This window comes from Gopherus evgoodei, chromosome 14, assembly GCF_007399415.2.
Source record: "Gopherus evgoodei ecotype Sinaloan lineage chromosome 14, rGopEvg1_v1.p, whole genome shotgun sequence".
Classification (NCBI taxonomy): domain Eukaryota; kingdom Metazoa; phylum Chordata; order Testudines; family Testudinidae; genus Gopherus; species Gopherus evgoodei.
Window position 1 is genome coordinate 25744393 of NC_044335.1, and position 12736 is coordinate 25757128.

Sequence of the window (12736 nt, forward strand, 5' to 3'; positions counted from 1 at the left end):
CGAAATGCAAAGATAAAATAATAAAAGAGTAGGAATAGTATAAGGGAACAGAGATCTGCAACAGGGCATAATCTAGAAAGCAGGGATTCCGCAGAGCAGAGATGTGTGTGAAACAGACATGGGTCAGCAGCAACATTTTATCAACATGATGCTCTGTTAACTAAGGCCTTGTCTACCTTACAAAAGGTTTGCCAGTATAGCTATACTGGTGTAGTAATACCACAAAAAAATAAAATAATAACCTAGTGTAGCTAAAGCTTGTACTGGCAAAAGAATTATTTTGCTTGTATAGCTTAAACCAGTTCCCCGAACGGGTGAGGTAACAGCATCAACACTGGCACGGTACCGGTAAAACAGTGCCAGCAGATGGCATATGTCATATGGGCAGGTGGTTTTAGGCTTCTGAGAGGAAGGGTTTTATCGACAGGACTCAAAATTGAGTGTGGACTCATGCAGAGATATGCCAAACTAAGGCATGTTTACTGGAAAAGCTTTCTAACATACAGCAGACCTGAAAAAGCTAGCCAGCAAAAGGATTTTTCTGCCAGTATAACCATGTCTACCTAGGGAGTATCCCCGCATGGCTATATAAATTAGGGGGGTGGTTTTTTCCAACACAGTTATGCCGGAGAAATTCACTAGTACAGACCCAGGCCTAAGAACAGAAAAGATACCCATGGTCAGATCATCCAACTGATAACAATGACCTGGAAATTGTGCTGAGATGAGGGAACATCAGTTCAGGGATGGGGCACCTGAGAAAGCAAAGATAGGACAAGACTACCTGTTTTCACACTTGGTTACGGGGGGGTGGTGCTTCATATTCCCTTAGAAGGCTCGACAGATCACAGCTGTTCAGAGCTGGACTCAGGAGGACATCTGCACTACATAACAATTACTACTTTATTGAACGTACCACATCATGAACATCTTCCTCTTTGCCCATACAGGATGCTGTTTATATTAACAAACTGTATACACAAACATAAATAGATCTATTTATCTTATTACACTGAACTCTCACACCAGTTTTCTTCCTATAATGGATTTGAACAATCTCAGTTAACAATATAGCCTTGCCACTATGAGTCAACTTTACTATAGGAGCTCTGGGTTCGGATCCCACCTCTTACACCATGTTACATCTAAAAAATATGCTCTAGAGCTCAAACAGAAGATGGGGGCTTAATGTAAAAATTATCCAGTGAGGTTCTCTGGCCTGTGCCATGCAGGAAGTTGGGCCACATGATCACAACAGAATCTTCCACCTTTAAAAAATAAATAAATCTATGAACAGCCTGATTCTGGAACCTATTTGCATAACACAACAACTTCACTAACATAAAAGCATCTGAACAATAGTGCATAGTCTTGTATGCCAGCAGGTGGTTTTTGTACGTTAGCTAGCTGTGTATCTTTTATATGCAACACCAATGCACCTGGTTCTTTGCAGAACAAGTGGCCCTTGCAGCAAGGCAATACAGCCAGATGTTGCCAAGTTAGCGCCACTGCAGGGCTTGGGATTTTATTCTCTCTCGTTTCCCAAGGTCTGAAAGTGTATTTGTGACCACTGCAAGAAGAATAAGACTGACCGCTGCAAAAAGATAAGACTGGACGGTGCACTCTTTTGTCCCTTTAAACTGAAGATTTGCTCTAGGAGTGAGGAAGGAGACTATCCAGCTACTAGGATGCAGCTCAGTTCCTGGATCAAAACATACCGTCCCCACCCAATGGAAGATAAAGCCTCTAAAGATGCTCTTGGAGGAAATATTTAATGGACACTATCAAGCACCAGGGGCCAGATTTTACAAAAACTCCTAAGTGAGTTTGGCACCCAACTCCCATTGAATGTCAATGGCAGTTAGGCACCTATCTACCTGGTGCTTTTGTAAACCCCAGTGGGCACCTATCTGCATCATCAGGCAACTTTGTGAATCTGTCCCCAGATCAGCTACTTAGGTTTTGTTAATGGGATGGGTTTTACAAAACCTAATCCGGATCCACTATTTTTAATGGCTGTGAAAGGTGTGAGGTTTCTATTATTGAAACAATCGCCCTGGAGGAGAGTCAGGTCACCAAACCACAACAAAATCTTACACTAGTGCAGAGGAAGTCCCAGGGAAAAGGACTACAAACAGAAAGCAAAATAGATCAGTCTAGTTTTAGTATCCAAGCCAAGCGATATGCAGGCCGCAGGAGTGCAACTCACCTCACCCTGGTGCAGAGGGCCAGCATGTACACATAAAATCACTTTTTTAAAGTAATATCATAAGAAATATCTTACAAAACCCTGACAGCCTGCAGTGGGACAGAAGTGATGTATGGACATTGGCTGGCTCGCTGCAGGGAGTGTATTTTGCCCTCAACAACCAGTACTCATTTTGATCAGGATCTCTCATCATTAATATTTTTCCCTTTTAAACACCTAATAATAAATTTAGATTTAGATTTAGATTTTATTCGCCCCCAAAAATCATTAAAACAGAGTTCAAGTCGTATCAGTCCATTGTGTTTCCTGTTACGACAGTGAAGTTATAAATAAAAGTTACGAAAGTCAGGACATGTGGAGTGAAAGTTCTGCAAACAACCATACCAACTGTTGCCTTCCCTCCACCCTGTGCCACTCACCTAACTGGGACACAGATCTGTAGCAAATGTGCAGCTAAATCTTGAGATTACAAAAAGCTCAGGTGACACTCAACAGCTTCCTAGATTTGGGGGAGGACAGGACAGGACAGGCTGGGAGACAAAGTCACTTCACACCTAAGAGAGGGTCATTACAGCCAAATTTGTAAAACTGGGGTTCAGTGTTGCCAATGCTCACAATTTTATCACAAGACTAACAATAATTGGTGTTTTTGTAAATCCCCAGCTAATGGAATCACGTGAAAATACAGTAGAACCTCAGAGTTACAAACACCAGAGTTATGAATGGACCAGTTAACCACACACTTCATTTGGAACCGAAAGTATGCAATCAGGCAGCAGCAAAGACCAAAAAACAAAAAAAAACCAAATACCATACAGTACTGTGTTAAATATAAACTACTAAAAAAAATAAAGAGAAAGCAGCATTTTTCTTCTGCATAGTAAAGCTTCAAAGCTGTATTAAGTCAATGTTCAGTTGCAAACTTTTGACAGAACTACCATAACATTTTGTTAGAGGTTGTTCATAACTCTTGTTTGTTCCCGAGGTGTTCATAACTCTGAGGCTGTACTACATGACAATCTCAGCTTTCATTTCAAAATAAAAGTTTCCAACGGTGGTGGAGAAAAGCTGGAAAATCATGGACCCTAAAGGCTCAAACCCCCCTATATTTACTTATTTTTAAATGTCTTCTGATTTTTGAATGCTTGCTAAAGTCCTGCTATGCAGCCTCATCCCTAGCCGCATCTCTTCATTTCACTGCAAATGAGTTCTCCACACCCACATCACCATGTGGGCCATGAGGGTAAAGGTCCGTCTCTCAGCTGTCAGTTTATATTTTCATACCTGCATCAAGTGAAGCTAGAAACTTACTTATAGTACATGGAAGCTACAATAAGCACTGATGTGCAGTGGGTGACCATCCAAATTCATCAGCTAAGGGCCCACTTCAGCAAGGTATTTAAATACCTGCCTCACTTTCTGTTGCCAACTCTTACGATTTTATTGTGAGTCTCACACTATTTAGGGCTCTTCTCAGAGACCCAGCTCCTGGAGCTAGGTGACTCTCTGACAGTCTCAGATTTTTTTTTTTTAAGGGAATTTCTGGCCTCATGGTTGTGGAGAAAATGTGACTCCTAAAGACTCAGATCCTGAAAGGCAAATATAAAGAACCGAGCATTTTTTATTTTGTCTTTTAAATAATCTCATGATTGTTGGGGCCTGGATCATGATTTTTGAACACTTGCGGTTGACAAGACCACTTTAAAAATGTGAGTAGCAGCAACGATTTCAATGGGGTGACTCATGCTTAAAGTGAGACACCTACAAGTCACTTGCTGGTTCAAGGACTAAGCGTGCACTTGGCAGAGTTGTTTTTGTTTAGCGTTTCATAGCAAATAGCTCTATAATAAACCACACAATCTTGCCTCTCCACCCAAAAAATAACTGAAGCACCAACATTTGGGCTAAAATCATAGAATCGTAGGAGTGGCTGGAACCTCGAGAGGTCATCTAGGCCAGTCCCCTGCCCACATGGCAGGATTAAGTATTATCTAGGTCAGTGGTTCTCAAACTTTTTTACTGGTGACCCCTTTTCACACAGCAAGCCTCCGAGTGCAACCTCCCCCCCATTAAAAACACATTTATATTTAATGCTATTTTAAAAGCTACAGGCAAAGCAGGGTTTGGAGTGGAAGCTGACAGCTCGTGACCCCCCATGTAATAACCTCACAACCCCCTGAAGGGTTCCAACTCCCAGTCTGAGAACTCCTGATCTAGACCATCCTTGACAAGTGTTTGACAGGCCTCACTGGCTTCAGCAGAGCCAGTATTTCACACTGCATGTGTCTAAACCAAGCCATATTAGATAAAACGTGGCCCCAAATCAACCAGAAGATGTTTCCAAAACCAAAAGAGCTCTCCCATCTCCATCTCTAATTCAAGGTCCCCAGCTGACTTACATTTAGATAACAATTTAAATAAACTTTTCTAGAGCCTCAGACCAATGGGCAATTTTCCAAATCACCTTTAAAATAGCCCACCGAAGCCAGTTGTTTTCAAATACACGGACTCTGCCCCCTGCAGTGCTAACCCGGCAGCAGAAAGTACCTGCAAAAATGGAAACAACTCTAAACAAATGTGAAAGAGACTTTCTAGGGTTCTACCCTCCAGACTGAAATAAATGCTGGAAGTAAACAAACAATTACACACAAATTAGGTTTTCAGAATTCTTCCCCATTTAGTAACATAAGGACTGGAATTATTAGTGCAGTTGGTCATGGTATTGTTTACAAACACATGGGTTTCACAGGGACCATGACTTTTAATCTCGAAGACAAACAAATTTCTCATGGCAGATGTTTGTTTGAGGTGGAAAGTGGCATTCTGAGGAAGGTGGCGGGGCAAGTGGGAACAGCAAGAGGAAAGCAAGTGACAACAGTAAGACCCAACCCCACAGAAACACTTACTCGAGTATAATGCTCATTGCTGTTACTCCAATACTCCGCATGGTGTGAAGCCAGCAGGACTGTCTGTTCCTGAGAGCAGCTGTGCAATCAAGCCTTTAGGGAACCCATCATGTGTATTAGTCAGAGCGTGTGATTCCAAAGGAACTACTTGTGGATGGCTGGATGTGACGGGGGGAGGGAATCCTGCCTTCACTGAAGCCAGTGGCAAAACATAAATTCAATGGGTGCAGGATTGGGCCCTAAACCCTTGATTATTATAGAAGTTCCACTTTGATTTACTACTACTAACCATGATGCGTTGTTGTCGTTACTAAGCTCATTGAGCTGAGGGGATGTGGCATATTCTAGGCTATTATTTAGCACTGTATTTCTCTGAGGTTTGCACTATAAGATGCACAGAAAATGGAAAGTCTTTTGTTTTTGTTTTTAAAAACTTTTCAAATCATTGCTAAAGCTTTGCACAGAACAGGCAGGGTTTTCAAAAACATGGATTTTTTGTTTCTGACAATCCTATACTGTATACAGCACATGCAGTGAGTACATGAAAACTAGCTCTTTGGATCACACAGGTGGCTTTTGCTCTCCCCTCAGGTCAGCCATGGATTTGCTGACCCTACATAGCCCCCATGCAGAGTAGAGCTCCCCCAGTTGGTACTGAGTGTTGTGGGAAAGCACAGACAATCTGACAAACAGAAAGCCAATCCAGCAAGAACCACCAGAATAACAATTAACACTACACCTCTTAAATCACTGGCCTAATGTAAGCTACAGGTACTCCTATCTTGACCATTCAAGAGACCAAGAAAACATGGTTGGTGGAATGAGGAAACCTGCTAAGGAACCAGCGTTGGGCCTGATGTTACCATGAGAGTGAGTGAAAGACAGGGGGGGGGGGGAAATGTCCATGAAAGTCTTCACCTCCAAGGTTTCCATTTTTCTTTAAAAAAAAAAAATGGAAATAAACGTTCACTGAGCTTTAGCCTTGGGCCATTGCTAGCTGCAGGGTTCTCCTAGTAAACATCTATATTGTTGATACACGGACTGGCCCAAATTCTGTCGTAATTCACACACCCCCAACCACAGTGAAATCTGGGGGAAATTTGCAAAGTACAAATATATCCCTGAAATGTCTTGTTGCTTAGAACCTCTGGGAGGAAGAAGCGAAATAGCCAACCTAGGAGAACAGCAAGTACTGAAGTGTTTTGTGGAGGTGCTAGAAGCAGCCATTTTGCTGAGAAGAAATGCTGCTTATGACCCAGCCTGAGACCAAAAATTAATTTCCAATTGGCTTTAATAATCAATCATCAGGAATAAAGCTCTGCAGAAAGTGTGAAACTCTTTGTATAGCTACCACAGTGTCACAGGCATGCCTGTACCTGTTGTGCCCCCTGCTGGACAAATGGGACACTGCACACACACCGTACCCTAATTTCCCCCTCAATCCCATACAGGTGGGAGCTGGTGGCACAGCTTAGGCCACGTCCAGACTAGGTATTAAAATCAATTTTAGATACGCAACTTCAGCTATGGGAATAACATAGCTGAAGTCGAATTTCTAATATCGAGGTACTCACCACTCTGGACGGCGCGGCATCGATGTCCGCGGCTCTCCGTGTCGATTCCGGAACTCCGTTCGGATTGATGGAGTTCCGGAATCTATGTAAGCGCGCTCGGGGATCGATACATCGCGTCCAGACTAGACACGATATATCGATCCCCGAGCTATCGATTTTAACCCGCCGATGCCGCGGGTTAGTCTGGACGAGGGCTTAGCCTCAGCTAAAATGTAACCCCTTCCAGGATAACAAGAGTCCTGTTCAGCCCTCTGGGCTCCCTTTACGCCTCTCTGCCTTGGGACAGAGCGCTGACCCCCCAGGCTGCTTCTGTCATCCACTTCCTCTGCGTCTTCTAGGCCCTGCTTCCCTGTGATTCCTCCTGCTAACTTCTCTGCCCTTTGATGAGGCCCAGGTGTTTATCCATCTGCCACCTGACCCCAGTTTCTCCTGCACCTTTAGGCCAGGAGGTAGCTAATTATGGCTGACTGAACAGGGCTGGCTAGCCCAAGGCCTCCTCGCCCTTGAAGGCGCAGGCTGCCCGGTCCCACATGGCTATTGCCAACCCCAAGCTTTCAAAAAAATCAAGAATCTGGCCACAAATAAATGATGAGATTGTCTTAAAAATCATGAAGTTTCTTTTCATTTGCCTCCTGATTCCTGAGCCTTTAGGGTGCTCTTTGGTGACATTTTACTCCATAACCATGGGGGCTGAAACCCTCCATTGTTTTAAATGGAAACTAAGATTATCACATAATCAGTTGCCTCCAGGAGCTGGGGCTTTATGAAAAGCACCAAACAGCAGAAGATTCATGATAAAATTGCAAGGATTGGCAACGCATGATTGATGAGATGGAGCTGGTTCCTGCACTGCCATGGCCAGATTGCTGAAGAACAGGGTCCACTCACAAAAATGCACAAGCAGTTGCAGATCCTGCAGCTTCATATATGAACTGGCAGCTTAGACCTTGAGACACCCCTTTGCATACACAGATGCCCAATGGCAGTAACTGCATGGCTGTGTGTAATCATGCAAGTGCAGGTAGATCTCTGGCTTCTCTCTGCCTTATCAAATCTGGCCCTGAGTTTCACAAGTGTGGAATTTACTCCCTCTTTGGATCAGACATGGATTTGCTAATCTTGGGGCTCCCACCAAACCCCCTCTGTTTTCCCCAGGCTTTTAGGGAAGAGGAGGGCTGGAGTGTGTTGGGTTTATTTCTGTCATCCTTGTTATATTTACATCTCAAAGTCCTTTATTATACTGGACTGTTATTCGCATTGTATATTTTAATTTATCTAATGGGGGCCAGAGCACAGGACCCGGTGGGAGACAGACAAGCAGAAAGACAGCTACCTTCAGCACTAGCTTCAGAAGAGCCACTAATGAAACAAATGCATAAACGTAACAAAAGAAACAAAACCAGTAAATTCTGGGTCAGAAACACTTCTTACCCTGTGGACTTCCTAGCACGACACCTCTGGATAGGACTTTGGCATCACACCTTGAACTCAGACTTGTAGCTCTATAGACACGAACTTCTGTACCGTCTGAGCTAAAGGACCCGGCTATGCTAGCTGAAGCAGACTCAGTGTGGGTCAGCCACTAACAGGTACAGAGCACCGTGCTGAGCTAGCATGGGTTATTTCTACATACTTCGGAGCTGTGCAAACTGTGGGTTAAGTTTTCAGTGTAACTGATGTAATATTCCAGTGGGTCACCCCGGCCAACTGATCTGGGGTGTCCTACAGGGGCACACCCCAGCTTATGAACATCAGCAACTCTGCTTTTTACTTTTTAATTGCTCTCGCCTCTGCCAAGATGCTCACTGTTTGGGGGAATTCTTAACATCCCAGGGCAGGCTGCATGACACAGGCAGGGCTGCTGTTTGGCTCAGGTGTTTTTCTGACAACAAGCTCATCCGCTTGCAATAAGAGTCAATTTAGGGACTGGTCTAAAAGGGTTGGTTGTAGGGGAGCTCACCACTACTGCAGCCTCAGCATCTCCCAGCACGAGTTGCTGTATGGAGCAGGGCAGGAGCACTCGTTGTGGGTAAGCGTGCAGCTACTCCCGATCCAGCCTCTGCAGCAGGAGGCGCTGTACTTTGCCAAAAAGGTACATTCCACTGACAACATGGAATTAAAACATACACCTACTCACTGGGTAGATGCATCAAAGGGGATGGGAAACACTGTCCACAAATATTCCAAAAAATGTTCACATTTTCCAGGGTTCATCCATTATTTTTCTATTAAACAGCTGAGAAATAAATCCAAATTCTGCCCTAAACTCACAGCCCCTTTTCCTGCAGCCTGGGCTCTGCCTTCGCAGGATGGATGAAGACGAAGGCTGAACTGGTTCCCTGGATTCCGCATGGCACTTGTTATGTCACTCGGGCTGTGCAGTGCCCCAACGTTCAAGCACCGTACAGTGGGGATTCACACAAGATTTTAAAACCGCCAGTAAAGAGGAAAATTGCAAAGCTGTACAGCAGCACTGGAGGGACTTTTTGGCCACTCCGGCCTCACAGCATCCCTGAGGAATCACTACAGCGGCACAGGACACAGGGAAGCTCCCGTTCTGGCATCTCCCAGCAGCAGTGACTGAAGGGAACAATGCAGGAAGGCCAAGTATATTGGTTCTCCAGTTCCAGCATCTTCCTGCAGGAGTCACTATTTGGAATAAGGCAGGAGCATCAATTGACTGTGCAAACTATTGCTCCCGTAGCCCCAAAACCCACAACAGAAGTCACCACAGGGAACAGGGGAGAAACAAGGAGCCCACAATTTCATAGACCCCCCAGCCTCTCCCAGCAGGAGGCACTGTGAGGATACCTGGCAGACTTACATTCCCCATATAACCACAGGAGGAAATAGTGCAGGAGCACTCCAATTACAAACAATACACCCTGACATATGCTTTTGTTTTTAATGCACTTATATTCCACCCCCCCCCATGCTTGGTGTAATGGTTTGTGCAGGAAAAATGCTTTTATTACACATAAATGTCAGTCATAAAATGGTCCAAAGCAAGCTCTATACTCCACCTTCTGATTTACTAGGGGATCCATGTCGGATATTTTATTATAATAGTTGTGTGATCCAGTGTGAAGCACATCTCTGACTCGGTTCTAATCTAGGCTCACTCCTCCAGAAGGAAGGGCTCTCCATTTATTCACAGCAAATGCCCAGCCCACCAGTATCTTCAGTACAGTACACAGACATATTTTCCCCCTTGCCTTTCACAAATATATAGCCTGCCAGGCACACATTTCCAAGGATGCTAGCACAGCAGCCTTTCACCCCGCCCTCTCCTGCCAGTCAGCTGAGAATCAAAATGTGAGCAAGTGCAACAATCTTTTTACACACTGAACCTGTCCCTCCATATTAACGGCACTTAGACAAAATACCGAGTTGGGGGGTGGGGACCAAAAAGGTTATGAATCCTCTGTTACAACAAAGGAGAAAAAAAAATCCAGGTCTGACACACCTCCCTCCCAAAAAACAACCCTGGGACCTTTCATGAAGGACCTACACGCGCTGCTGCTTATCTAGTGCCTTGATGCAGCCACATGCCACCTGATTTGCAGAGTTGTTCCTAGAGAATCTTCACTTCAAGAATCCCCAGCAAAAAAATAAATAAGGGGGGAGTATCATTCCCTGCCCCTCCCCCGTTGCTCAGCCTGCTGCTCTCAGCCTTGCCTGCATTTGCCCCCACATCTAGGCGCTTGGGCTAGCACCGGATTGCCCATCAGCCCTTCTTTCCGAAAAGCCTTTAATATTTTTTTTAAACATCAAAATGGCGGAATTCCCTTTTTCTTTTTTTAAAGAATTCTCTTGCGCAAACAGAAATTCCTCTAATTTGGGGAGTGGAAATTGCACGAAGGAGAAAGTTTGCAAAAATGACCCATTTTCTCCCCTCCGAGCTCATCGCAAACCTTCCCCTGTCCTTTCTCCATCCTGCCTCGCTTCCTTTCAAACTCTTTAACTCATTCGCCTATCTTGGGGGGTAGGAAGGGGGTTAAAAAAAGAAACCCTCCCTCAGTTTAAACATGGAATAGAAAAAGCATCCCGGGGTTGCAAGCACTTGCATTGTCCCTGCCAATCCCTTTGCCTCCTGATTTCCTCTGCTCTTCAGTCGTTCTATTGCTCTGTCCATTGCAAAAGGAAAAATCAAATAAAAATCTAGAGAATTTGGTTCCCAAAAGATACAGTACCAAAAAATAGACCAAAAGGCTGGTAAGAGGAGCTAGTTGCAAAGGCAAGTGCAATTTTCAAAGCAATGCGTTGCATGCAAACCGGGCGCACAGGTGGGCATAGCACGGAGCACAGCCTTTCCCGGGGGCATTCTGATGATTTAAAGAGGTTTATAAATTACTTTCTTATCTGATTCCTTACCTACAATAATCAGCCTGTGGTCACTGAACGCTGAGCCTGCGGGAACCTGGGCTGCTGCGCGCCTGCGCACACGGGGGGGGGCGGGGCCGCCTGCCCTGCAGAAATGCACTGGCTAAGAAATTGACAAGCAAAGCATATTTAATATACAGCGAGCGAGCGAGAGCAGGGTGGGCTGGGGGGAGGGAGACGTGTGTTATCCACGCTGCAATCCCCGTTTTATATAAATATATAATTAAACCAGCTATTAACCCCTCCGAAGCTGCCGTGCAGCAGGGTTTTCTCTGCCAGGGGGACTGCTGCTGCTCAGCACATCCATATTTTGATGGTTTTCTTGCTGTTAGTTTTTGTTTTTTTTAAAGATCAGGGTTAAATGTAGAACTAATTAATTAGTTAGTTAATTATAATTATAAATGTATCAGATCCATCCCCCTTTCTTTTTTTTTTTTAAAGTGCATGTTTCATATAAAAGGTACCTTGTTTGTTTGCTCCGTGGTCGTCAGCAGTGTATTTTGTGTTGCTATTGAGGGTGATAGTTTGCAACAAGGAGACAGGAGAGTCAAAATATGCTGCCTAAAATGTGCAGGTTGTTCTAGCCAGGAGCCTATGGAGCCTACATTTAAAATAACCCCACCCAAACCCATTCTGGATCCATCACAACAGCCTTACTGGGTCAGACCAATGACCCATCTGGCTGATGTCCTGTTTTCTGACAGTTGCCAGTGCTAAATGGATGTTTCAGAGGGTGTGAACAGGACAATTATCCACTGAACCATCCCTGTGGTCCAGTCCCAGCTTCTGACTGTCAGAGGTTAAGGGACACCCAGAGCATAAAGTTGCATCCCTGACCATCTAGGCTAATAGCCACTGATAGACCTATCCTACCTGAATGTATCTAGTTCTTTTTTGAACTCAGTTATACTTTTGACCTTCAATCTATTTGGTTTCTGATTGACATGGGAGGGCTATCTTATATGGACTGCTCTTCCATGGCAAAGTAGAGAGTACCATCTAGATCAGGGGTGGGCAAACTTTTTGGTCCAAGGGCCACATCTGGGTATGGAAATTGTGTGTCAAGCCCTGAATACTCACAAAATCGGAGGTTGGGGTGCAGGAGGGAGTGAGGGCTCCAGCTCAGGGTACAGGCTCTGGGGTGGGGCTGGGGATGAGGGGGTGCAGGAGGGTGCTCCAGCTGGGACCGAAGGGTTCTGAGGGTGGGAGGGGGATCAGGGCTGGGACAGGAGGTTGAAGTGCAGGAGGGGATAGGGTGCAGGCTCCAGGTGGCACTTATCTCAAGCAGCTCCCGGAAGCAGTGGCATGTCCCCTCTCCGGTTCCTATGCAGAGGTGCAGCCAGGTGCCCCGTCTGCAGGTGCTATCCCTGCAGCTCTCATTGGCCCTGGCTCCTGGCCAATGGGAGCTGCAGAGACGGTGCTTGGTGCACGGGCAGGGGCAGCATGCAAAGCCCCCTGACTGCCCCTACGCATAGGAGCCAGAGAGGGGACATGCTGCTGCTTCCATGAGCTGCGCAGAGCCACAGCATGCAGGGAGTGGGGCAAGCCCCCGACCCCACTCCCTGGCTGGAACGCCAGAGCAGAGCAAGCCCAGACCTCGCTTCCCGGCAGGAGCTCAAGGTCTGTCTGAAAGGCCGGAGGTGGCCCCCGGGCCTTAGTTTACC

The 12736-nt window shown here is 45.4% G+C and overlaps 1 protein-coding gene across 3 annotated transcripts in view; it reads right to left on the minus strand.

The window, feature by feature from the left end:
• The window catches only part of L3MBTL1 (L3MBTL histone methyl-lysine binding protein 1), a 56135-nt gene extending 45015 nt beyond the window's left edge, over positions 1–11120 (minus strand). For 2 of the 3 annotated variants that reach the window (XM_030533775.1, XM_030533773.1), the window contains exon 1: positions 4674–4752. The gene's annotated coding sequence lies outside the window, so the exon portion shown is untranslated. Of the gene's footprint in view, positions 1–4673; positions 4753–11063 lie in introns of those variants that run through there. The other variant, XM_030533774.1, reaches the window with a different exon arrangement.
• Positions 11121–12736: the final 1616 nt, after the last annotated feature.